The following is a 27361-nucleotide window of genomic DNA, read 5'->3' as shown; positions in this document are numbered from 1 at the left end:
ACTTCTAAGGAAATTGTTTCGTTGTTAGAGTTTAAACACTGTTCCCCACTATTCTTAATCTCCCTCTGTTGTTCTTGGGTGGTATTTTTTTTTTGCTCAGGGAACGGAGCTTGGGTACTATAACTGAATGCTAATACAATTAGTGCAAGCCCAGTCTAATTTTATTTTTAAATGTTTTCCTTTCCTGTGCTGATATAATGAAGGAAAACCACTGTGAAATAAACCAAATAACTTGAAAAACAACACGTCAGTTGGTCAGAGCAGGGTGCTGATAATACTCTATCATCATCAAGAGTGTTTACTCATCAAGAGTAGGTCTTATGAAATCTCTTATTTGGGATTTGAGTAATATCAGTGTCTATGAAAAATTTAATACAAGAAATTGTTAAATACTTAGACATCACCATTATTTTGAGAAATTTTGTCATTACTTGTGGGACTATGGGTTGGCATGAAAACATTTATTTGACCATATTGGTCTGTAATGGGTTTCAGTTTATGAGGAAGCCGCAGTGAGCTGTTCATGCAGTGAACAGTGAACCTACTGAAATGTTTCACCCCAAGTCTGAGATGTGGCACTGTGTGCCTCATGGGAAGCTCTTTCAGAGCAGAGAGAGGGGGCCCTGGGAGGGATCATGCAGAGGAGGTGTTGGGCTCGGTGTGGGTTGGGCTGTGCAGTCCTGGCTGCCTGTGCAGCTGCTCCAGCAATGACATCTTTCACACAAACTGCTTCAGGTGATTCACTCTTGAGATGCCTTTGGATCCCTGGTGGAACTGCTAGGCAGGGCTTTAGGCTTTGTACTTTGAAAATAAAAGCCCTTTCTCTCCAAGGTATAAGTGACAAGTTGGTATTGAGGCAGAGCCTTCAAAAGTGTGTTCTGTTCATCAGCTGTCGGAATGTGTGAGGCTTCCTCCCTTAACAAATGGTAACAAAACAGATAAAAGCCCTTACGTGGTGTTTGATAACATCTTTGAAGGTCTCAGGAGGCCTGTTAACAGTTGGTTGTATGTGGGATTGTCTTCCATATAGTCCTTCAATAAAGAAATTATAAAAATAAATCCTATCAGTTTTTCAGGAATGAACATGAAAATGAAGGTTGCTAAGAACCCATGAGCAGTCTGTTATAACAAATGAGTGCCAGGAGATGTGGGCTTGCTTCAGGGTCTTTGCTACCACAGAGCATTTTAAGAAAAGTATTATAATTTGATCATAAAAGGAATAAGTTGAAAATTGTATCGGAAATCACTGAGCAGTTGTGGATATTATTTGTGTTCGACTGACAGTGTTCCAGGGAGAGAATGTAATGATACACCCTTCTCATTCAAAGGCTTAGTCTTACTTTCACAGCTGTTTTCATCTCCACCACTGTAAATCATTCATACATCATAAACAATTTAAGCTGTGCTGTTTGTTCCTGAAGTATGAATTGGAGTATAAAATTCACTGGTATCAATTTGTCCTTAGGCCCAAATTCTGTTTGACTCTCAAGCTGTCTCCTAAGTAATTAGCAGTATGAAATGATACCTTCCTAGTGACTGAAAGATTTTAATTTCAGTTTAACTTAGATTTTATTGTTTGATCCTTTAATATGTTCAATCTTTCTCCTTTTGTTGCTTTAAAGCAAAGGTGTAACAATCTGGATTGGCATGAAATCTTACATGAATTATCATAGTTAATATTGCTAAATTCTAAGGCTTCCCATGATTGCCAAAAAAGTTGAAAGATTGTTGTAAGTAAAGCTTTGTCATAAAACTTAAAGCAGTGCACAATTGATTTTGAGTGCTTAAAAACTAAATAAAATATCCCATTGTAAATTTTGAATTCCCAGGTTGGGACCAGGATATTGAGCCCATTGTTTTCAGACTGGCAATTGTTAAATGCACATTGCTAACAAGAATACTGCTATTACTTCAGGAGTTACACTGTAGCCTCTTTTTGTACCTTAACTCTTTTAACTCTTTCCACAAGGGACTCAGAATTTAAATTTTTATGTTTTTTGATTTTTTTATAAGTGTCCTCTTACAGGCTGGTTTTATTTGAAGGGCTTACAAAGAGGGGTTTTACTGAATCCTCTTCCATTCCTGTCAACAAGTAAACTGTGCTATGGTTTCCCTGATGTCCAGAAAGAGGAAAGAGAAAGTGTTTCAAGTTTTTTTGTGTTATGATATTCTGCAGCACTTGATTTGCTGCTGTATTGCTCACTCCTGACTGTGTGGGAATTCAGCTGGGGAAGTTTTTAGAGGAGGGCTCTTGTTTCCTTAGTTCTCATGTGAAACTGGAAACTGAGGCATTTTTCTCTGTTGTCACTCAGGAGCAAGGTGATTTTGCACTCCTCATCTATAGCTAAATTTGGGAAGCATAAGTTACATTTTTGTGTTTGTCAATACTGTTTTACAGAAGTCTCAGGTATTGTCCACAGAGAACTCTCCTTGCTTAATAAATTATTTAGAAACTGTCATTCAGCTACCAAAAAGATGTTCAATTTGAATCTTTAGAAATGGGCCACCACAAATAAATTTAATTAGGACATGCTGTCCCAGAAAAAATTCCTGCTTGACTTTGAAGATCTGGAATAAAAGTAGTCATTAGACAACAGCCAGCTACAGGGGAGAGGAGGCAGCAGATTTTTTGGTTGTGAGTTTTGATTTTTTAAAATTTAAATCACAATGTTTGCTTTTTTTTTTTTCTTGCATGTTGATATCTCAGTTCAAAGTACAGCACAGTTCAGCATGAATAAAACTATTTTAAAGGGATGGAAAATGGGGTGGTTGTTGAATGTGGTACTATCAACACTGAACTAATAAGCAGTAATAACATTACATGTTATGTTTTAAATACTTTGTCCTCTTCCCCATTCTTTTTTAGTATTTAATTACATACAATTGAAGAAAAATGATCATATGGCACAAAAGCTGTCCTGAATGTTGTTTAATCAGAACGTGCTGTCTTCTGTCATGCCCTACATTTTAATGTAGGCATAAACTTTTTAATGCAATTTAACTATAAATACTGATTTTTATTCATTTTAGTATCAGAAGACAAATGGATGAGCTACTAATCCAGTGTAGCTCACTGGATTTTATTGAAATCCACCTTCTCCATGCTGTGGCAGTGACGTTCTTTTTGACAAAATAAGAATAATTTCTGCGTTTGCTTTTTTAATGCTAAAAAAGCAATCGCCTGATGAGATTGTAAAGTTAATGACTGACTTTCAGGAGAAACTGAGCTGTCATATCTACCTCTGCGTTGCACATCCAGTGTCTGATTCCCTAGTCAATGTGAGTTGATAAATAAGAGCTTGATTTTTGTTTTGTGTTTTTTGGGTTCTGTCTGCCTTTTTATTTTTGTTAAGGGACCTGTCATGTTCCTTCATCTTCTCTGCAATTTCAAGTGGAGATAATCTTGTAGCTAAATGACCTTTTTCTAACTCATCCCATACACTGAAGACAGGATTTGTATTTGTGCCTGTGTGCTCAGAAGAAAAGTTGGAAGATAAGAGACCTATAATGGAAAAAATCAGAAGAGTAAATGCAAAACTGAAGGGAAGATGGAAATCGAAGTAGCCTGTCTAGTTGCATCTTATTCAAAATCTCAAATGCTTACCAGGAAAACCCAAATGCCAGTTTTGATCACAAAGTTCAGAGGAGCTGGACTTGTGTGTAAAATCCATGGAGTGATTCCAGTGCCAGTATCTGCAGAGGAGGTGGCAGGCAGATGGGTGATGGAGCATTGAAGGAGAAATGACATGGTGACAAAACTTGAAAGGTGTGGAGGAAATACTAATCACCTTTGGGGTTTGTGGGGGATGTGTTGTTTGTGAGTTTGTGACAGTGCAGCACAGTGAAGAGTTGTAGGGATGGGGCACAGGTTGAACAGAAACTCACATAGCTGAGTCTGGGCCTGAGCTTACTTATTCTATAGGTCTTAACACTTACCTGGCATAGCAGGTCCAAAATAGATCACCAATAGGAAAATTACTTCTAGCTTTTTTCCTCTCTTATTTTGATCACTGCGGTGGTTTTGAAACTCAGAATTTTTAATGGAAACTAGACATTAGTAAGTGCTAAAATAGCTGTCCCTGAGCCAAGGCTTCACACTCTGTTTTACATCCCAGACTTGTAAGGTGCATGTCCCAGTATTGAATGTGCAAATGTAAGGTGAAGTCTTGCTGTGGTGGGGTAAATCTCTGTTTGGTCCCTTTAGAAGACAGACAGCATCTTGCCTTTTCATGCCAGCTGAAGTCAAAGGAAGGGTGAAAATCTGAGTGGGGCAGGGTGATAAATCTGGAGGGTGGGACTTGCTGCTTCTCCTGCCTGGACAGGGCCATTGTAAGGGACTCTCATCCTCTGAGGAGATGCTCCTGTAGTAAAAACTACATGAGCTGAAGAGAAAAGAAATCTTTAGTGGCTCCCTCTTTGCAGTGTCTCTTGACTAGGTAAGGCAACAAAGCTTCGATGGTTGTATTGCTGGAGGTGGAAAAATACCAGAACTCTTCTATGACTTGATGATCTGCTTGTTCCTAAATACAGTCTTCTGCCTTCATGGACTGTGTTCAGAGCAGCAGTATAAAACTGAGCTAGTTTTAATCACCTTCAGCACCCTGGCAAAGATGGTTCAAGAGATTGTGTGTCTGGATAGCTTTCTTCAGAAGTGGTGCTTCTTTCCAGTGCTGGTGGTTGGTTACTTTATGAATTGAGCTTCTGAAATCAATCACAAAAATCAGAGTAAGCCTCAATGGGCCTTTTCAAACAGCTCTTTTAAAGGATATGTTCCAGGTGGATAGATAATTTTAACCTCTTAGTACAATAAAATGCTTATATTCAGTTAAAGCCATCTAATTGGATTCATACTCATAGTCTCTTTTTCTCCATAAAAATGTAATAGTACGTCTTGACTTTTATTTTATGGCAGTCTGGCCTATTTCAATTGAGCTTAACTTCATTAGAGAGTGCCTAACTTGGGTAGAAGCAAAGCTTATTTTCTTACTTGTGTTAATATGGCAGCAATAATTCACTGAACAGGCCTATTGCTGTGAGGATGAGAGCAAGGTACAACATGAACTGCCATGCTGTAATTTAAGATTAAGTGTGTGTAGCTTTTAGACAGAGATCATTCATTGAATATGTGCAATAGGAAGGCCTGGAAAAAGTTTGAAAAGATAAATTTGCATGTAGTAGAACATTCAAAGGACACATTATACACATAAGCTCATGCTGCCCTTGGTTTCAGTTTTCATAGCTGTTTATTTGTTGCAGCCTGAAAGTCAGTGGAAAGTGAGGAACCTGCACAGCAGCTGTCTGAGCCTGGCAGCCAGCAGTGCTCACAGGGACCACAGCTATCCATTTGTTCTTTAAACACCACCTTTTGTGTCATTCACATTTCCTCAGGACTTTAAAATGACTAAGAGGATGTTCCAGCAATTCACAACTTGTGTGTCACTCAGTAGAATATGATTATATTTGGGCTGTAATTGTGAAGTAGCTCTTGTAAAAAATCTTATATGGCAAGACTTTCTTGGATTTCTTCCATGTGGAATCCTAACTGTGACTTAAATCTGTATTGCATAAGATTTGTTCTGTGATAGATTAATTTCTTAATTGTTTTAGTTGCATAAAACAGATTTATTTTCCCCTTAGTCTGTCCAACTTCCTCTTGGCAGATAGCAATTCTAAACATTTTAATATCCTGATATAATATCCTTTTTAAAAGGATTGATGTGTCACATTGAAACTTTATAGAGTTTCTTTACTAGACTATCAAGCATAAAACTGATGTGTTGCATTGTGTTCCCTTCCCTGGAAGTGTTTCAGGTAAATGGTTATATGCAAGATATATTAAGCCCTAAGTAATACGAAGGAACTGAATTATGTAGCTAGCTTTGGTGTTTATTCCTTGCTTGGTCAATAAATTGGGTTAAATGCCAGGTATGTATAGAGCCATGTGCAGTACAGTAACACAAAACATTTTGTTGTCATTGTCACTAGTTGCCCATTGGATGGTGTAAAGGTTGGCTTGGATTCTCATAGTTAGCAATCAATCTTGTCAATAATCTCATTGACTAGATTAAAATAATGCAGCATTTTTGTGGAAAAGGATTGTGTGCATTTGTAATAGTCGGCAATCTCTAAAATAAAAAGTATATAATTTGATATTTAAAATGAAAATCATTATTTAATTTCTTTGTTACTATTTTGAAATCTATTTTTAGATGCATACTACAACTGTCTTCACTAATGATTCCTCTTAATGGAAAAGCAATAAAAAGATACAGTTCTGCTCTAGGGTATTTGAAAATTGCCTCAAGTTTTCTAAGTAGCTCAAGGCATTTTGACATTATAAGTCTAGGGCTGTTTCTGTTTTCTGTTTGCAGTTTATCTTATAAATTCATGTCACATTTTGTATTACATTTGATAAGATAGAATTTACATTTCCTCCTTTTATGTATTCTGTGTGAATAGGAGATACCTATCATTTAAGAGATAATAAATTATTATCTGTGAGTAAAATTTATCTTCTAATGCCTCTTAGCTATTTGTGATAATGTTATGTATGTCATGTTATGGAGGTTGTAGATTACTATGATAAAAAAGGCAAATAGAACTTAAAATAATTCATATGAAATAAAATAAAAAAATAGATAAAATCCAAGAACTCTGTCCTGCCGTTGAAACAGATTATTTCATTTGGTGTTCAATTTCATCACAGAACTGTTGAAGTCATCTTGCAGCTGTATCTGAGTAAATGTTGGTTAATAAATTTTGTTGTGGTCTTTGACTAGAACCAGCTTCATGTAAGAGGGTGGGGATTTTGCACAGTGATTTTTGAGAGCTATTCCCATGACTTCCATCTCATATTTACTTTAGCTACTATGTTTGAAGTCAAGAAACCCGTAACTTTTAGTGAAGATACTTTTGGCTTGCACCCTAGAGGAGATTTCCCTGTGTTATATATGTTAGCTAGGCAGTGTGAATAGCCTTCATGAGCCAAACTGTATTTCCATGGTCATTCACTCAGCTCCAGTGCACTCAGCAGGACGGCAGGGGTACAGTAGAGATCAGAATTTGTTTCGTGTGCTCTATTAGCATATATTCTTTCACTGAGAATAGTAGCCTATTATATTATCCATTCCTTTCATGAAATCACAAGGATGTGTGTAATGGAAATGATCATTATGGGATATTTTTTCATGCCTGGTGAATTGTTTATAAAGTGCTTTGTGTACCCAACAAAAACTCCTCTCACTGGGAGAATTGATTTGGGTGAGTATGCTGATTCTGAGGCCAGAGTAAGACTGTATGCTCATACTAAGGACTTAATTTTTAAAAGAAATTCCAATAAAGTATGTAATCTAGGCTGAAGATGTGAGTAATATCAGATACCCACCATAACTGGAGAAAATTGCTAAGGGCAAAATTTTGTAGGGTAAAATGGGGCAATAAGCTTTTCTAAGCTTTCCCTAGGGAGAGGAAAAAGATTATGTTTGCCCTAAATTTACATATTCTGAGAAAGAGAAAATCCATTTTAATTTCTTCCTATTAAATCTAATGTAACTTTTCCAATAGCTGTTTGGAACCTCTGCTCTTGGAATTTGCAGTTTGTTAAGAAACCATAAACACTGCAGAGGCACTGGATATGGTAGCATTCTGTCATCCAAAGTTTAAAAGTACTCATCTGAGTGTCTCAGGCTTCTTTTGTACTAACACTTGAGCTGTGTGAGTTTTGATGTAAATATCTGGTTTTGTATGGTTTACTAGTGTTTCACACTCCCTTGCTTTATGTAGAATTTCTTGTAGAAGATCCTAACATATTTTGTTAAACAAAATGTGACTGTTCTGTATGTAAGAAGAATGTGAAAATGAGAATGGGTGTTAAAACTATTCATACAGAAACCTAATCTGAATGCATGTTGTGTGAGAGAGTTTTGCAGCGGTTTCCCTTCTTTCTGAGAGGTAATTACCATGGCAGTTTGTTGTTAGAACACTTAGAATGAGTGTATGAAGTCATCATTGAGAGACTTAAAAAAACTCCTGTTAAAGCAAGTGAAGGTTTGTTGGAGGAGACAATCTGCAGGAATGATTCCAGTGTCAACAAGACCTATTTGGTATCAGTTTTTTCTCTGTGCACCATGGCTGTGGAATGAAACCCTCCATGGGTTTCAGGGACCTTGGCCAGCAGTTCCATACAAGAGAGCTGAGCTGTGTTGCAAGTGGTTTGACAGTGTGTCTTTGTTGTAGAAAACAAGACCACATTATTGCCTGAAATGGGTGATAGATGTTGAAAGCTTTGTCGTACTGACGTCTTGATTCAGAAGCAGTTTTGAATAATTAGTATTTATAATTCCTGTTTAAAGCTTATGAGGTTATTTTTATGGCTATTAGAGTGTTTTGTTCAAGGTGATGTTTTGTGACAGCCAAAAACATTTTTAATTTAAGGTTTGATTTTTAGATACGTTCATAGAGTAAAGGGCATCCTCTTTCAGCTTGGTGCAGTCGTAGATGTCAAGAAATTAGAACTAGAGGAACATCTATGCTTGCTTTCAAATTTACCAGTGATTCAAACACTTTCTTTAGTGATAAGCCTTCTGCTTTTGTCCAGAGGACTTGTATCCATAGTTCTGATTGCATAGACCAGGGGAAAAATATTTTCTGCCTTTGTGGAAGCATTCTGCAGCATAAAATACTACACTTAAAGAGGTTAGCTGATTGTATTTGGGATAGTCATTCCTATTCTTTCCTCTAGTGAATATTCAGCATTGCCTTACAAAACTGGCCAGATCTCCTTGAGCAAGGTCTCAGGTGAATGACTGGATTTTGATCTCTGCTGCTCCAGGGGAATAGAACTCTTACTGGAACTTGTACAACACAACCTGTTTTGTTTGTGCAGTAGATTCTGAATGTTAATGCCAAGATTTTAATGGATTAGAAGCTTCCAGGGAGGCATTAATGTTTTGTGACAGGAAATTTTTTTACTGAAGATGGCCTTACTTTAGGAGATGTTAGGTAGGTGCTTCAGCACATGTTCCAAGTTGCCCTTTGTTTTACTGTCCATCATCTTTGGAGTAATTTGTAAAAAGCTTTATGGACTTCCTTCCTCTAGAGGAAAGAGTGGAGAGTAAAATAATTTGTTGTCTGTAGGAGGCCCTAAATTGTGTTTCCCTTCCAGAATAGTGATAGTCTTGGGATGGAAGATGAGTTAAAATATTTAACATGTTCTACATGATACAGAAGGAAATGCTTATGCAAATGCCATGAAATAATATTAATTATTAAAACTAAGGTATATGATGAACTGGTCATGCATAGAACTTACTTCAGGCTTTATTATTTGAAGTAGCTGAATGTTTTCATTATATCCAGAAGTGTTGTACATAATTAATTAATTTTCCTTTTTTTTTTTTTTTTTTAACTCTTGCATTTAATCAAGCAATTATTTGCTGAGACAGTGGTCAAACACTGGAACAGCCTTTGTAGAGAGATTACAGGACACACAATAGTATTTATTAGGCATTTCAAAAATGCCCTTACAACCACATTTTACTTGATCAGCCCTGAAGTGGTCAGGCAGTTGGACCAGATTAGCATTGCAGGTCCCTTCCAGGTGAAGTAGTGTATTATATTCAAACATGAGCTGTGAGTTGGGTCTGCACTGAAAGTGTAAATTATGTCTTTGTACTGATGTATCTGCCATACTCCAGAGGGTCTGGAAGTGCATTCCTTCTGAAGTGTAGCTGCACACTGTCTGCCTGATAGCACTGAGAGAAGGTGGCCCCTTGGAATTGTGTAACTTTCCCTAGAAAGTGGACAAACAAAACACTTGGTTACAAATAAAATTGAGGGAAAAAATGTTCAAAGAGGATAAAAACAGGGCCATGAGAATGAGACACCTTTTGGGAGACACTTTGGCCAGTCTTGTGTAGAGTTGTGGGGTTCTTTTTTCCAGATAGAGGCTAAACTCTATTTAAATAAGCAAAGCAAAGGTAAAAATTATATATGAGTGATACTTTCCATTTTATCTCTGTATGTACACATCTGTATTTACCAGCATTAGTTCCTCTGCATCTGTAATGAAATTTTTGTCTGAAATTCCTGACATTTGGCACCTTAGATGGAGAAGTAGTTTAGAATTCCAGGTTCTTCTACTTTTGCAAAGAAGTTCATGTGCTCAGTATTTTCAGCCTGTCCAGAACATGCTGAAGTGTGTGTTAGATTTCTCTTCAGTGAAGCAGAAATGACTGTCTCTAGGAATGCTGCAATGAGAGGAATGTGTTGGGTGTGGGACTTGTTGCACTCCGTGGTGGGTGTATGTTGTGAGTCCCAATCATGCTTCAGAAGGGCTTTTCTTATGAACCTGCATAACACACAATCTAATTCTCCTGAAGAGTTGTTCTGGTTTTTCTTTTTCTCAGTAGTAGTGTATTACAGGGACATAAAGCAGGATTTTGTCATCATCTACACTTTTTCTAGCTTAATTCAGCTCCAGAAATGAGGAATTTAGACCTTAAAAAAAGAAATGTCCTTGCAATGTCTTTCTACGTCATTTTGCTTTTGTCAGTGAAAACATGCGCTGCTCTGTTATTATTTGGCCTGAGCATTTGCACAGATTATATGGTGCTGTCACAATTTCTACTAACTTCAACAATTTTTTTCTTTAAATAGAAGAATAGAACCAAATGACCCTTGACCTACAATTTTTGGTCATTGTTTTATTTTGCACGTCCCACACATTACTCAGCTTCCAGATGTGCATCAAATTCTTGTGGTCTTTTGCTGAGCCACACATTCAAAAGGGTTTCATATTTTTCTTACTTTTGAATAATGGAATATAACACTATATGAAGTTTCATGATTTTTAAAAATAGAACTTCTGCAAGCTCAGCTATCATCTGGATTTACATTCACTTAGATACAAAAGTATGCACCAAAAATGTGGAGAATAATGTGATCATTTGATAGAATTAAAAACCTTATATTCAAATACTTGTCTATAAATGGGATTGTAGGGTTGTTTTTTTTTTCTATGTGATTTTTAAATTTAATTTTATTTTTTTAATTGAAGAAATAGCTCATTTATTTTGTATGCTGTTTCCCTGGAGTCTGGCTGAATGAGAGTCTTTAAACTGTTTAAAATGCATTATTATAGTCATCTCTGCTACTCTCTCCAGTGTTTTTTAGGATGAAGTGCAATTGTGCTTTTAAAAAAGATAGCATGTTTCCAGCACGATAAAGCACAAAGAATGCTTAAGTGGAGATAAATTTAAAATTTTTCAATGCCAATATATTTTTTTCAGCAATAGTCATTAAATAAATAGCCAATAAACAAGGCATAGCAATATGCAGACCTTCAAATGAAAAAAAAATGACAGCATGTAGAAAAAAAATGAAAGAATATGGGAAAATGCAATCAGTTTGTAGTAAAGCAACACTATGGCTTTGACCACTTGTTTAAAAATTGGGATTATTTTTTAGAAATTATTTATACATAGTTAAGACTTTGGGGGTTTCTATTTATTTTGTACAGGGGAAGGAGGTGAGTTGGGGAAAAGGAAGAGGGAATTTTTTCTGTTTTTAAAATCTGCATCCATCAGTTAAAAGCATTAAACATTCTGCAGTGTCTGTAACTTCAAAGTAATGTGTCTGCATTTTTTTTTCCTTCAGGAAAACTTGGAAATTTGATGTATATGGAAAGAACTTCTCTGCCTAGCACTGTTCTAGGGTGAATTTCAGTTCTTGGTAATTTAGACACAAATGCATTTAATTGGAATTGCCCATGAGAATACTTACAGATCATAAATTTCTCTCTTAGAATTGGTTGATTCTTTTTTTATCATTTCAGTGCTATATCCCTACTCTGCTTCTGCAGACCAAAGAGTTCCTCCAGCTCCTGACAAATTTCTGGGCATTTACAGCTCTTGGTCATTCCTGTGTGGCATAAATGACTTTGTATAACTTGTGTATCTTTACCATTTCCAGTCATAGCCCTTGGTCTTTTGCAGATTTTTTTTTTTTTTTTTTTTACTTCTTAATGTGTAATTTACATGGAAAGGATGTTTAAATAGGCTTAATGACCTTGATATTTCCCTGCACACTGAGGTTTGCCCATTTTTCTTTCTATCTTCATCTCTATTTATACCTTCTAGCACATATTTTTTAGGCTTTTGTTTTTCCCTTTCCTGGCAAATTTACTTTGTTATTTCAATTTTAATGTTTTAAAATGCTTCCTCTGGAGATAAGTATTGTGCACCACTTCTGTAGAAAAGAATAACCATATAATGATCTTGCATATCTGAAATCAGATAACCTCAGACAGCTTAAAAATGGGATTTAAACTTTTTTTATTCACTGGTTTTAGGCTTTATTTTCCTTTGTATTTGAATGTTCAGATTCATTTGTATTCATGGTTATCAAGTTTAACTAGATAAAGAACACTTTTCTCAGCTTACAAGGATATATTTGACTTATCTTTACTAATCTCAAGTCCCATTTGTCTTCAAGTCTCCAGACATCATGATCTTTATTGTAAATTCTTTCTTTCTTATTTTAGCAGAGTTAGCATATAAAAAAAGTAGCTGCAGGCTTGTCCTGAAACAGCAATGACATTGGTTTCCCAGACCACTGTGAAGCTGTAGGGATCTGCCTGTAGGGAGCCATGTATCTCTCTGCCTTAATCCTTTATTAAGATCAAATGGGGCAAGGACTTCACTCAGTATTAATACTCTTACTTTTTGAGCCAGAAACTCTCCATTGTATCACTGTAATAATTTTACTGAGGGTTCCTGACTGATTGCAGCCCAGAGGCCATCCCATGCTATGCAATGATTATATGCTTTCTGTAAATCTGCTCTGAAGTCTGATCTGATTTCTTTCCTCTCTTTCATTTTCAACCATGTGATTTGAAATACTTGAAACATGGTGGGCCAGCCTTTGCTTATTTCCACCCTTATTTAAAAATAATTAGGCGGGAAAAACATTAATGATGTTAATAGCCTGGGATTTTGAAAAGAACGCTGCGCTAGAATGGAAATTGTTCTTTCCCTTAGCTTCTTACATAAAAAAACAAAAACAAAAAAAAGATTTTTAAGTAAACCAGATTGCTAAGACAGTAATGTTTACACATTACCAAAAAAAGAGAATTCTGTAACTCTTCAGTTTTCAACTTCTTTGTAGTTTAGAAAGGAGCAAGAACTGTAACAGTTAAGAGTTAAGGTTTCAGCAAAACACATCAACTTGAAGACATTAGAAAAGAAACCTCAAGCAAGTGAAAAAAGGACTGATGTAGGCTCTCTTCCTTGTATTTTCCTTCTTGCCAAAATCCTGTAGGTTTGTGCTTACCCAGTTAGACTCAGCACAGTCAGTCCTGTTTGCCTTTGCTGCAGCAGAGTGGATTTCAGGCAGGCATCCCGAGGTGGAGCCTCCACACCACCTCTTTGTTGGTGAGCACTGGGGATCCTCCCTTGGGTCTTGCTTGGTCTGATGGAAGGGTGTGTGGAAGATGGAAGACCATCACTATAAGAGGTGTTTGGGTACGAGAATGCTGGTTTACAAATCTATAATAATAGCTATGTGATAAAAGTACTAGAACTACTAGTTCTTTTAGCATTAACTGAACAGTAATTCATCTCCTTATCAGCTGCAGTAGACATTAGCTTTTGAGTTTGGTCAGTGTGAGCTGAAATTTTCTGAGAGCCATGCTTTCTCTGTTTCCACATAAAAAGAAAATAGCTAGAAGAGGCTGTTTGAGAATGTTCGTTTTGTCTAACCAAGGATAGCATGGTTTGATTGTAGCTTTCTTTTTGGATTATTTGTATTTTCAGAGGTTATGCCACTGGACATCATATGGTAATATTCTTCCTCATCGTCTACAAGTTTCTTAAAAATATTTTAATGTCCTTCTTGATTAGATTCTGTTATTGGATTTAGGTTTAAAGTGCAGTCCCATACCTGCAGCCTTCTTAAGTCAGAATGCCTTTGCAAAGTCTGTATGTAAATATTGCTAATTCTTTCAGAATTGATAACGTGTCTTAGTATCTTTCATAAGGAGCGATCTGGTTTTGTTGCCTGCAGAGCTGGTGTGCATCACTGAGTTAGCATAAGCACCACTTAGAGCTGGAGGAGACAAAGAGGCATTTCAAGGTGTCTTCATTTTTATTCTAGATATCTGCTTCCAGGGTGACTGGCCTTGTTCATAAACTGCATTGCCTAGGAGGCTGTCTTAGATATCTACCTTATATCTGCTTTTAAATAGATTCTTTTTTGTATGATAAAAGGTTAATCTGAAGACAGGAGTGTTCAGAGACTGCGGCCTTCACTTGACAGTTTTAAAATTTAGGGGAGCCCATAGCATGAGTGCTTGGTTTATATTAGATCCAGCCTTATCCCAGGAAATAGGGAGATTATAGAGCAAAGAATACCAAGTACTTTCCAAGATGCTGGAATATAAATGTCCTGATAAGAATGTATGGGTGAGAAAGATTAATGCTGGGGGGGTAAATCTTTTCACAGAAGCTTGACATTTAAACCTGATCTGCCAGAGAACCAGTCATGGATATAAAATCCAAATGTCACTCTTGTGCTTGTGGGTTTGTTTCTTTATGTTGTGAATACCCAAAGCTGTAAAATATGTAATCAAATTTACTATAGCAGTAAAGTTTAGTGTTTTTATTTTTTTTTCAAAGTAAGGAAATCATTGTAGTGACTACTGAATTGTGACTGTCAAAATCAGGAATCAAATTAATGCAGGTGGAATGCACTTTCTGGAATCAATTCTGGAACTTTACATTGCTCTTTTTTGGATTTGCATGGTTAAGGCAGAATATGTATCAGTCTGGTTTATACAAGTCTTATACAAGCCTGGGTATCTGTGGGTTTTTTTGATATTTTGGTTTTCTTTTTGATCACAATGTACCAATATATTCCAATTTTTTCTTTACTATCAGTGTGATTATAGAAAGCAGTGAGTACTACTCATTTCTCATGTGTGATTTACAGTACTTTCTTTATCAAAAATGGCATAAATTGAAAACCTTTAGGGAAATCAGTGAGAAGTCTTATTCTTTATCTCCCTGGAACTGCAGTACAACTTGCTGGAGTCCAGGATTCCCAGCCACCACTGACAGCTAATATCATGCAAAAGCCAAAGCTGAGGCCAACAGGTTGACCAAATTATAATGCTACCCACAGTGTCTTGCTTGCTTGCTAGTAATTCCCAAACCTGAATATCTATGCATAGTTTATGTTAGGTAATAAGAATATTAATCTGTAAATGAACCACTGAGATGCAAATATAATGTGCTGAATAAATATCAATTATTATTCATTAAAATGCAAATGCAGATAGGCACTTTAGAGACAGTTTAGGTTGTCAAAATAAATGAAATAAAAGTCAGGACATCAGTAATTAGATACTTACAAGAGGTGTGTAGTATTTTACTACAATTGCTGGACCAAGACAATATAAAGCTTCCTTTCCTTCAGCTTTATGCTGCAGCCTCACAACCACTTTTTTTCTCTTATGACTCTAAAGTATTCACGTACTGCAGCTCATACTTAAATTTTATTAGATGTATTCTAAAGATAAATCTTCCTGTGGCAGTAAATTTTACCTGTATTCCTTCCACTCACCTTAATGGATTCTGCAGTTGAATCCCTGTGTGCCCTGTGAAAAACCCCTAACCTCAGTTTACAGAACAGCGTGAGTGGGAATATTTATTTTAGCACTTGATGAGCATATGTTTTCTAGGCTTACACAGGTTTTATACTTTCAGTTCAGTACACAGGTAAACCATTAAGCCATCTACACACAGATGTCAGTCAAGTAAGTTAAAACAATGACAATAAAATGTTGTGAATTTTTCTTTTGAATGATATGAAGGGCTTGTTACAGTAAGCACTTGTAAGGGTTTTGCTCAATTAAAGAGGATTTGTGGACACTGTTTTGTGTTTAAGGTGCTATCACAAATTGTGAACAACAAAGTTTGGGACTTTTGTGACATGGACACAACTGTAATATATTGTTGCTAACGTTTACCCACCCTTTGAGGTTATAAATTTGCAGTAATCTACCAATGGCTGCATAATAACAGAGATTGCACTCTGATAACAGGGCTGTTATGGATTCATTAAGCCATATCTGTGTGTATGTGTACTCCTGCATCATTGATGCTAAGTACAGTCCCATGTCAGCATTTAACCCTTCATTGTCTTGTGAGTTAAAGCAAGTAACATGAAAGTAATTTTATGTGATGTTAGTTAGTGATCTGCTCAATCCCTTGAATCTAGATGGGAATAGGATTCAAATATAAATGGAATATTGGTACTTTATCTACTAATAACCATATCCTAAAGCAAATTAGTTTAGAAACTATTGAGAACATGACTTTATGTTTTAAAATGAATGTATTTTTTTAATGAGTTCAAGTGATAGATTTTCATAGTCCATTGAAGAATTTCTTGTGGTCTTTTCAAGGAACAGTATTGTTAAATTTGATCAAGTAAGAGCCTCTTCTAGGTGTTATGAAATAACGTCTATATAAGAATTAATTGCCTTTTAGTAATTTCTGTTTGCACTATGATAGCACTAAAATGGGAGATTATTTTAATGTCATTAGAATTAATTAACATATATTTGGCAAATATCAATTATTATCAAAGTCCTTAGTGAATTCCAAATTACATTCAAGTTGCCCTGCTGTGAGTGTATTTTTCAGAGGGCAGTATCCAAGATTTTTCTGTTTGTGTCAATCCCTGAAGCATAATGTGAAAGAACCATAAAATCCCATGGGAATTGTTTTGCTGTTTCCTGAAGCCAGGCATTCAGTGGCATCAAAACCAGATATAAAGTAGATGAGATAGTGATCTGGAATTGTAATGATGTGAGGAAATGAAAAGGTACAAGAATTAAGTATTTCATAGCATTATTCTGGTTAAGTACAGGAAAGGAAGAGGAATAGGAGAATTGCAATAAAATGCTCTGTGTAAACACTGAAGCAAGAGTTGGATGAGTGCCCTCTTCCTTTATGCATGTTGTCCCTTAAAGTAACTGGGATGGTGGTGTTGGTAAATTTTCATACTGATGTGACTCACTGTTTGCATCTCTGCCTGCTATAAATGCCCTGAAATACAAAAAAAAGATGGCAGATCTCCTTTTCATATGGGGGAATATTTTGCTTGTTTTCCTTAAAGGGCACAGTGTGCTGTAAATGATAGCAATTAAATTCTCTGCATAGTGGTAGGAATGAAATAATACCACTCATGAAGGCTAGAAATAAAACACCCTGTCCCCTCCTCTTATGAAGAACACAGAACATGGATAAAACTTCATTTCTTCCCTTGAGTTTACTTCCAGTAGTTGCAAAAGGACCTAGAAATACTTGTAACATATCATTGACTGTATATTGCCTTTTTACTCATTCATCTAACACCTTAATCCATCTGCCCTGCTGTAATCTCTCCCTGTTCAGATGAACTTGTTTCTCTAAAAAATAGAGGATTTTATAATGGATTTTTTAAAATTTGTATTATTTTTCATTTTTATGTCATTTAAAGATGCTTAGGCATGGCAAACAGTAATGTCCCTATTAGGGCTGCTTGGGCCTAAGGAGTCACACACAGTGTTAATAAATCTAAAGAAAACCTTCCAGTGACAAAGTGTTTATAGCTGTGGTGGGGATTCTGTGATTTAAATTTATTTATTTAATGTAAGCCTTGCTGGAAAATTGCTATTTCTGAGCTTATTATTATTCTGTTCTGATATACGTGTGTGTGTTATGATATAAATTACTTTTGCAGATGGGAATATTAGATACAAATAGTATATACACATAGTAAATGTCAGAAAAGACACAAAAGGAAAAGAGCCAAAGTGAATTTGGACTCCTTACATGTCTGAGACACAATTTCAAGACAGATTAACATATGCAAAATTGAGATGAAGAGCTGTCTTCATACTTCAGCTTGGGTTTAATTACACAAATGATTCTTCTGATGAGCTGGTTGGGTGTATAGCAGATAACTTAGAGAGAAGGTTCCCAAAGGCTTGGAAACTTCTCACAGAGTATTCCCAAGTGTAATGAAAAAGATCACCAACTCTGTTACCCCCAAAAGAGGAAAAGGAGAAAGGGAGCTGTTGAAAATGTTCTCTGTGTGTGTGTCAGCATGCTCTGGGCGTATTTTACCTCAGAAAATTAGGATTTCTGTCAAGAGGGGTTAGTTAAAATGAGTTGCTTGAGCTGTATGTATTCATACAGTGCAACTCTATGGAAGATGAAAACACTAGATATAATTCAGGACTATTTAATGGATCTGCATAATGGTTACAGAATGCAACAGTGTGCCATTGATGTTATTGCTGAAGTAACAGTTGTAATGGATCAAAGTATTTTTTAAATAAATATTTTCAAAACTGTAGTGTACATTGATGGGAAAAAAAACTGTATGGAAAAGAACTACCCAGCATTTATTTTGAAAATTAACATTAATCGAACAAATATTGAAAGACTATGTTCTGATTGAAAATGAGGTTTATCAAATGATGATTGAATAAAAGAAAAAGCAAACCAGAATGAGTAAAAATAGTGTTGAAATTAGTTTTGCAGTCCATCAGCTGTCAGAAAAATACTGTAAGGTATTACTTTGTTTTTTACAGGTATTTTCATATATCACAAAGTTAGCAAGCACAACTAAAACAAAACTATTACTTATGAAAAGCTGTACCTTTTGGAAAGAAATATATCCTGTTGTGAACAGGAGGTCATCGCATCAAGGCTACTTTAAAGTTAGTGGAAAGTCCATGTTTTCTGAGTTTATATATTTTAGTAATTGCAACTATCACAGTAATAAAAATTGTCTCTTTTTAAAGTCTAAAACATTCATATTAACTGATAAACTTCAGTGTGTTAGAATAGTAAACTGGGATATTCTGGCATTCTAGTTTTAATAGTCATATATCTGTTTGTAAGTCAACAGGATTCATATGATATTTATAAGTTTTGGATGCTGTATTAGTGTCATGGTGTTTTATTGTGCAATCTGTTGCAGATTCTTATAAATGACAGCAAATGACAGCCCTTCACTGGTTATGCATTTCTTCTGAATGCTGTTAGTGACACCACTCTTTATTAATGGAAGGCTCAGAACTAGTTTTGTTTTTTTTTTAAAGTAAAACTCAATTATGTGGCAGAACGTGGGAGAAATCTACATCAACTGTTTGTTACATTAAATCATTGGGGCTGTATTTAAGTCACAAGGGCTGGAATTGAGCCACAGGAACATGTGTCCTTCTGCTTTTGCAAATGATATGTCGCATTTTTAAATAGTGTTGTTGTCTGAGATTTAATAGACCTAATTGGCCTTAAAGATGAACTCTGAAGAATTTCAACTTTGAACTTAAGAAGGGAAAAGAATCTGAACTTTCTCTTGTTGATAATTATTTCCCATGTATCAAATAGAAAAAAACCTAAAGAATTACAGTTACTGAATGTGAGCTGTATCTTATTTCTCAAATGTAGATTCATTTATTTTGAAATGTCAAGAATAGAGAAACCACCCTCTAGCAGGAACTTGTTTGTGTGGTATGGGCTTGTCAGCATTTTATTATAATTCCGTTCTTCAGGCTATAAAAATTTGCTTTAAGCCAAAAGCTGGATGTGAAATATTAACCTTTTGATAAACTTGGTTTATCAAATTTGGCTGAATTTGGCTTCGTTTTGAGTAGTTCAAAGGTTCAACCAAAAAGGAAATTTGTTTTTTTGACCAAAATTTGACCAAAAAATGCACATTTGCTGTGTGCATTACTCAAATTACTGCTTGTGTGTAACTGGCTCTTTTGTGCTGCTTATGTGAAGCTCTTGGAGTGTTTACTTTATATGGTTGCCATTTCTATGGATGGAAAATAAATACTCATATATGGATATCTCCCAAACTAGCTCATCTCAGTTAGACTTCCTTTTGCTCCAGCTTGGTCTAAAATTCCCTGAAACAGAGTAAATGTATGTTACAGCTTAAACCTGATGGGCTGCTCACTCCTTCTCCAGTGGGATGAGAGAGAGAATCAGAGGGGTAAGAATGAGACAATTCATGGATTGAAATAAAGACAGTTGAATAGGTAAAGCAAAAGTGTTATGCAGAAGCAAAGCAAAATAAGGACTGCATTCACCCCTTCCGCTGGGCAGGCAGGTGTTGAGCCATGTCCAGGAGAGCTGGGCTCCATCATGTTTGACCTTTCCTTGGGAAGAAAAGTGCCAGCACTCCAAAAGTCCCTCCCTGCCTTCATCCTTCTTCCTCCAGTTTTATATATGGGGCTGAGTGTGGTCCCACATGGTATGGGATGTCCTTTTGTTCATTTGGGGTCATCTGTCCCAGCTGTGTCCCCTCCCAATTTCTTGTGCTTCTCCCTGCTGTATGAGCAGGAGAAAGGGCCTTGACTCTCTGTAAGCACTGCTCAGCAATAACTGAACCTGTCATGTGTTATCAACACTGCTTCAGTAAAAATCCAAACCACAGTCCCATATGAACTAATGAAAGAAAATTAGCTCTATCCCAGCCCAAACCAATACATTGTGTTAATTCAAAGAGGACTAAAAGCAAAGTAAGATGAATTTTCACATCGATTACATAGATAGATTTGCTGCTAAATGAAGGTATCTAACTCATCCTGCTACTGATGTAAAATAAACCACAAAGGATAATTCATTCTGTTTTCCAATGGGCTTCTTGCTGCAAGTCCTCATCTAGGAGGTGGCATACTGATATACAGACCAGCACTGCTTTTGGATAGTACCAGACAGCTCCTTATTTTAAAATTTCCTCATGAGGGAAAAGGGAAACAGTTTTTGGAATGTTAGATTTCAATAAAATGTTCTTATTCACAATTATGATGATGCAAAGGATACAATTGTCTCCTTTTGCTGCCATTCTTTTACAGCAATCAATATGCAACTGTAATATTACAGCTTAAATGTGAAGAGAAGCACTTTATAGAAAAAGATCCGCCTTATGTTAAAACTTCTTTGCCTAAAGTTTTAACTACACGTACATTACCTGAGCCTTATTTATCTTTATTGACTTTTAACAAGACAAGCTAAAATAGGGTTAGAAGCTCTCAAATGAGATCAGGTATAATCCTAGAATTTTCTCAATGTAAGCAAATATGTGCAGCTAGGGGAAAATTCCTGATTGTAGTCCATCTTCTTATATTCATCTTGTTCTATTTTTCTGTGTCCTTAAGATAGAATAGGAGGTTAGTTATAGGGCTGAGGATTTCACTGAACTCCAAAAAAAAAAAAAAAATAGGAATTGGGACATAGAGCAAATGGAGCAGAAGGGCTAACAGTTGCTGTTTTTTTCTGTTTAGCTGGCATATTTCTCATATTTAAGGAAATTTCGAGCTGTGATTGTATAAATGGAAAGTCATCCTGCCTGTTGGTGCCAATGTTCTGCACTTAGTTTACTGGATTATATTTGTGTTGTTTGGTTGCTGGGCCAATTAATTTGTCAGAAGGTGGACTTTTTTGGTTTTTAGTAAGCTTCTGTAAAAATTTAATCCACATCGTTTGGGGCAGTAAGTCCTGACAGGCAAAAGATGGTGTATGTTTTTTAGTTTTTAAAAATAATTTCAGACTGGAAAGAAAAGTGTTTTTCAATAGACTTGGAAAGGAATGGGCAAGACTAGGCCATGATTCAGAGGAATGTCCTTTTAAATTAGACCTTTGAGATGGATATAAGTAATGTGCTCAGATAGCATAAATATGAAAAAAATAATGGGAGTAGAAAAGGTCCCAAACAGATGCCTGGCAGCAGTTTTTCACAGAAACAAAAATGTGTGGAATGTCCTAGACATGATTATACAACTGAGAGGTAAATGTTGCACTACTTAGGGAAATTCAAAAGTATCCAGGGGCATGTGGGACACAGTAAACTTTGAGATGTAGAGAACTATTAATGGTATTACATGCTTCAAATATCTTCAAATGTGCTTGGCTATACAGAGATACTGACACTGAATTACCATCACTTTTACGTGGTTTAGATCATCACCACCTCTCCTTTAGTGAATCCTCTGGGGAACTCATATGGGTAATTTGTTCAATTTTTGCCTTCTTTTGTCTGCTTATTTATAGGTTGCTTCTGAATTCATTACATGGACGTTTCCCATCCTTATGGTATTGATTTGACATGCTCTGGAATCATGATGGTTGTGAAGTCTCTTCCAGTGGGCTGGCAGTGGAGAATTAATGTTTGGTGTGGCAGAAAGGTGAGTTTAATCTGTGCTACTCACGACTTTCCATGTGGAGCTTGTTTCTTTCCTAAAACCCCTTTGATTCTTCCTACAGCAAATTTGAAATATCTTGAATCACTAGCAATTATCTTTACCTAAGATGTAATTTACAGATAGAGCTGCAATCTGCATGAAGCAGTTCCACAAGTACACTGCTAAAATGGGCATGATTCTTATTTGGATATCAGAGAGCTGCAGTTTATCTAAATGAAATGTAGAGAGTTTAAGGTTTATATTTTTGTTCCAGTTATAAATATGTCTGAGTAAAGAAAGTCAGTAAAGTCTCTAGGAAATAATAGTTAACTTGCTATTGTACACTTACAAGTCAAAAATTGATTGTACAATTCATTACAAGTGAACTTATCTGTGGGGAGCATATCTTTGACTTAAAATGTAATTGTGGGTAACGAAATAATGTTGTTCTTTTCATCTGCAACTTACTTACCTGTATAGTTTGACCATAAATCCTACAATGATCAAAGTTGCAAAGATACATTTCTGACCAGGATAGGAAAGACTCTTTTCTCTGAAATAGCCTGATTTTTAGTCAATTCATGACCTTTAGAACAAAGCCAGGAGTTTTTTGTGGAGCCACTATTTTAACAGTCAATAGGCTGACTAGGATAACAGTTTTGTGCTAATTATATTTCAGTCTGTCCAAACCTATTTAATCACTTTTACATAGTGGCTTCTAATTTATTTGCTTTTCCACTGAGACAGATCTGACCTTGCAGTAAAGTGTACACATTACTTTCATAATCTGAAAGCCACTCGTTTTTTTCCAAATTATTTGGTTTTGTTCAACAGATTTTGGACAAAATTCTATGAAACATGGAAAAATTGTAGGCCAAAAATCCTATGGTAGGCAGATATGGCTGGATTGTCTAAAAGTATTTAAAAAAGCTTAAATCCTCTCAAAAATCATCAACAATCTTTTTATATTAACCACATAAAATATGCAGAGCGTATGGTGTAGCTGATGCATTATTGACAGTTAGTTGTCCTAGCAGACAGATGTGCTGTCATTCAAAATTTATGCCAGCAAAACCAGTAAAATAGTGCAAACATTAAAATACTTGTCTATTATCCTCCATAAATCATACATCTAACATGCTGTTATAAATATTCTAAAACTTCACTGATTGGTTTTGTTTTGGGCTTTTTTTCTTGTTAAAAATAAGAAATAAAAATGAAACAAATGTTAGTGGTTGGATGGTAGAATGAAGGTATTGAAGATGAAATAAAGCCAGAATGTTCAGGTATTATCATAAGAAAGGGAGGGAGTACTAGTATTTTTGATTTCTATATACAATATAGAAATAATATAGAAAATAATTGGCACATTATCATAATTGCATTTATGTTCATGATATCAAGGTCAAACAAAATAGTATTAACAGTAGCGGGATGTCATTTTACTGATTCTGGCAGATATTAATTGAGGTTACAATAATTTGGTGGTGCTGAAAAGAGACAGGTGAATATCAAACCCAGAGGACTTTCACTGTATTGCATATTCTTTACCATCTGTTTTGGGAATTCCATATTCAGCCATGGACTGGGAAAAGATGGAAAGTTTTATCTCCTTGTTTTCCACTTCACTTCTTTAAAAATGCTGCTTTCAAGTTAATATTATGATGGCATGTGTATATTTTTAATTTGAACTTAAAAGTTTGCATTTTTATAACAGAAAAATATGTTTTCTATTAAGTTTATATTTTGAAGCACTGAACTTCTAATTATTTATTCTGGTTCAAATAGTATTTCCTTGGTCATTAATGAAAATCATTAATAGTTTCAGCGATAAGTGTTAGCTGTTTCTCTCTCTGGTCTCTGAAATCTTTTGTAATAAGAGGAACCATTTATTTTGCCCTTTTAGTGGTAAAAAAAAGGAAGTAATTTAAAAGATTTGTGCCAGTAGAACATGGAGAGTATTAAATGAGCTTCACATTGGTTCTAAACCCAATAGATATTTAACTGAACAGTACTAATGGATGTTCAAAGGCATTTTGATTAGTTCATGCAACCAGCTCAACTTCCTAATAGAGGAGGCATGGTGATAAATGTGTTAAAAAAACTCTGTTGATTAAGCAGTGTTGCTCTTTTATGCAGTCCCTGGCAATGTAACAGCATAGGAAGTACAAAGTCTAAACTTTACCAGCTGAATCAACACAAGAACATTTTGTTTTGGTTTTATGTAAAACTGTTGTTGTGATAGTTAAAAGATACTGCTTCCTAAGTTCTCCAATATCTCATTTTGCTTTAATTAAATTTTCTACATGTTAAATAAATATTGGATGTAAGTTTGAATTGACAGTAAAGTTAGAAAATCAAACAGTGTGTATGTCTTAAATTAAAAAATCAATGATTGTTTTCTGAGTCCAACTGGCTGATCTGATTTAGCTCAAGCTTCGCAAAAATGTCATCTTGATGGACATATGGAGCTGAAAAACATCATCTGATAATTTGTCAAATGCACATATGTGTTTAAGATGATCTCAGAACGGGAACAGTTTTTTGCTTAATGAGAGACACTTCAGGCTCATTCCTTGATACATCTGACCTCAGCTGATCTCTCACAACAAAGGGAGCAGCACAAGAGAGGTCAGGGGGCACCCAGCTGCCTTGGGTGTCCCTCACAGCCCCCAGCGGCCACGCAGGGCTGGACACTGGGCATTTTGGGCTGCTGGAACTATGGCCATAACAATGTGACTAAACACTTGAGTCTTAGCCCTTAAAACAGGCAGCGGTGTTTGCTGAAGGTGACCTTTTGTCTGAAAATGAATTGCATGTGTTACGGTGATAGTAAAACAATGGTTTTCCTATGTTTTGGAAGTTTTCAAATTTTTTCTTTGTGCTGCAGAGCACAATGTCTTCAACAGAGTGTGATCAGTGGCAAATTTATGAAACTGTTTGAATATGGCTATGCTAAATGTTTGGTCTTAATACTGAGAGTTTTTTTTTAAATTGTTTTAATCTTGTGGGTAGTGTGTAAATGAAAGGAAAAGAAATGTTTTATTCAGATCACCCAAGAAAAGTGGGAAAATAACTGAAATAGCTGGATGTTTCTGTTAAAATGTGTCAGTGCTTGGCTAAAATGATGGCACTTAAACAAATTTACATTTTGAACCATGAAACAGAAAGCATTTGGGTTCCAGCTGGTAATTAACCCCTACCACATTTTCCCTGGCCTCAGCTCCTCTGGCAGGGTATGTATTCTGGAGGGAGGACCTAATCTGTCTTTTATCCTCTCTAATTGCTCCTGTAATTGGGTGTGTATGTCTATACCCACTGCAGTGGTTGTGGCCCCATCTCCATCTCAGGAAGATGACATTACGGAATCACATCTGCCACACCTGGCACAAGGCTCTCAAGCTTAGAGTGAAAGTGAAATTTTCCTTAATTGTAGTAGGATGTATGGCAAAGGAGAAGAAAGGACATCTAGGGCTTTTGTTGTTCTGTTGCTTTATTTTGGTTTTGCCATTTTTGTTTTGTTTTGTTTGTCTTTATTTTTGTATTTTTCCCTGTTTCTCTCATTTATTCTCTGGGAGCCTGTGGCAGTTGGTGTTGCATTTGCACAGATGTGAGTGACAGGACTTTTAGCCATAGGCTGCATCAAGTCTCACTGCAAATATCTGATTACCTCCTGACCAGCAGCTAACCCTGCTCTCCAGCTGCTCAGGGAAGGAGGATATCTCCAACCCAGCCATTAATCAGTGTAATCTGTTACTGGCCTTCTCACATCAGCCCTGTGCCTTCACCACATTCTCCCTGCTTTTATTCCTGCTTTCCCCCTGACTGTCAGGGACTGAGACCTGGGAGTCCTCCCAGCTTCCTATTATATTACTTCCCAGTAGCTGGCAGGAAGAATTATATAGTTATCCATGGACATTGCTACAAGATGCATTTAATGAATGGCCAGGCTGTCAAATGTTTGAAATTGATGTAGGAGGAATGTTTCTTGCCAGTTTGAATAAGTGTCTGAGATCTGGGATTTGCAGTAAGTGTGCAGGTTCTCAGCTTGTCTGGGCAGCAGCTGCCTGCCTGCAAGAGCTCTGGAAAGAGAAATTAAGCTGTGGAATGGCTGTGCTTGTAAAAAATGTCAATATTTGCCTGCTGTGTTGCTGACAATTTTTAGTTCGTCTTGTAAAATGTTCCCTAATTAACCACTGGCATGAGATGCTTCATGGGAATTAGATGTCAAATTTTTCAGAAAGAAAGAAAGAAATATTTCTCGTCCAGCTGGGAGGAATTGGCAGCTGTGCCCAAAGTCTTGATATTGCTAAGTCAGTTTTTTAACTGAAATGGACAGTCAGATTAAGGCTTGTGAAAGTTGCATGATAATTTAGTTTCTTTCTTATTGGTGTGAAATGTCTGATATGCAGCTTCTCTGATTCTTTCTCTTACTTTTATGTTGGTTTGCATAAATATGCTGCTTGAGCTGAATCACATTTCCTTTGCCCTTATAATTCTCCATGAGCAATGCAATTAAACATCTCATGAAAAATGGTATACTAGTAGGATTTGATTTAGGCCAGTGTTTATAGCCCTTAAACCAGTGTATCTTAGGCCTATCCTGTGTCGACATAAAAAGCTCATAGAGAAAACTACATTATTAAAGTTATAGAGCTGCTGTAATGTACATAATCATATGGTTCTCTTACACCCCTTAAGAACTTTTTCTCTCTCCACCTGCTTTGTGTAAGAGGGAAACTTCTAGGATATTAAGCATGCTCACATTGTGTTAATATTTGAATTTTGGCACAAGAACTGGTATTGACAGTTAGTCCATGCTGTAACATGCTTCTCATGTTTCTAAAATAGTGTTTTTCCTGCTTATTAATAATAGGTATTTTAGTGTTGCTCTAAAATGTAAAATAGAGATGGTTGAAAATTATCTCAGGTGGAGTAATTTTCAGAAAGAGAAACGTCTGGAGACAGCAGAAAGCCTGATATAGGGTCATTCCTGCCAGATACAAGAAATTGTTGTAGTGAGGTTCTCATGAATAATACTTTTATACAAATAGGATATTTTGTGGCAGATACAAAATTAAGACTTCAAAATTAAGGGCATGGGCAAAATCAAAACTG

At 36.0% G+C, this 27361-nt stretch overlaps 1 protein-coding gene across 1 annotated transcript in view; it reads left to right on the top strand.

The window, feature by feature from the left end:
- Nucleotides 1-27361, top strand: part of THSD7A (thrombospondin type 1 domain containing 7A) — a 267196-nt gene that overhangs the window by 18808 nt on the left and 221027 nt on the right. The window contains exon 3 of the mRNA XM_014273675.3: nucleotides 22113-22246. The gene's annotated coding sequence lies outside the window, so the exon portion shown is untranslated. The remainder of the gene's footprint in view (nucleotides 1-22112; nucleotides 22247-27361) is intronic.

This window comes from Zonotrichia albicollis, chromosome 1 (assembly GCF_047830755.1).
Source record: "Zonotrichia albicollis isolate bZonAlb1 chromosome 1, bZonAlb1.hap1, whole genome shotgun sequence".
Lineage (NCBI taxonomy): Eukaryota > Metazoa > Chordata > Aves > Passeriformes > Passerellidae > Zonotrichia > Zonotrichia albicollis.
This window is presented reverse-complemented; position numbering and strand designations above follow the sequence as displayed.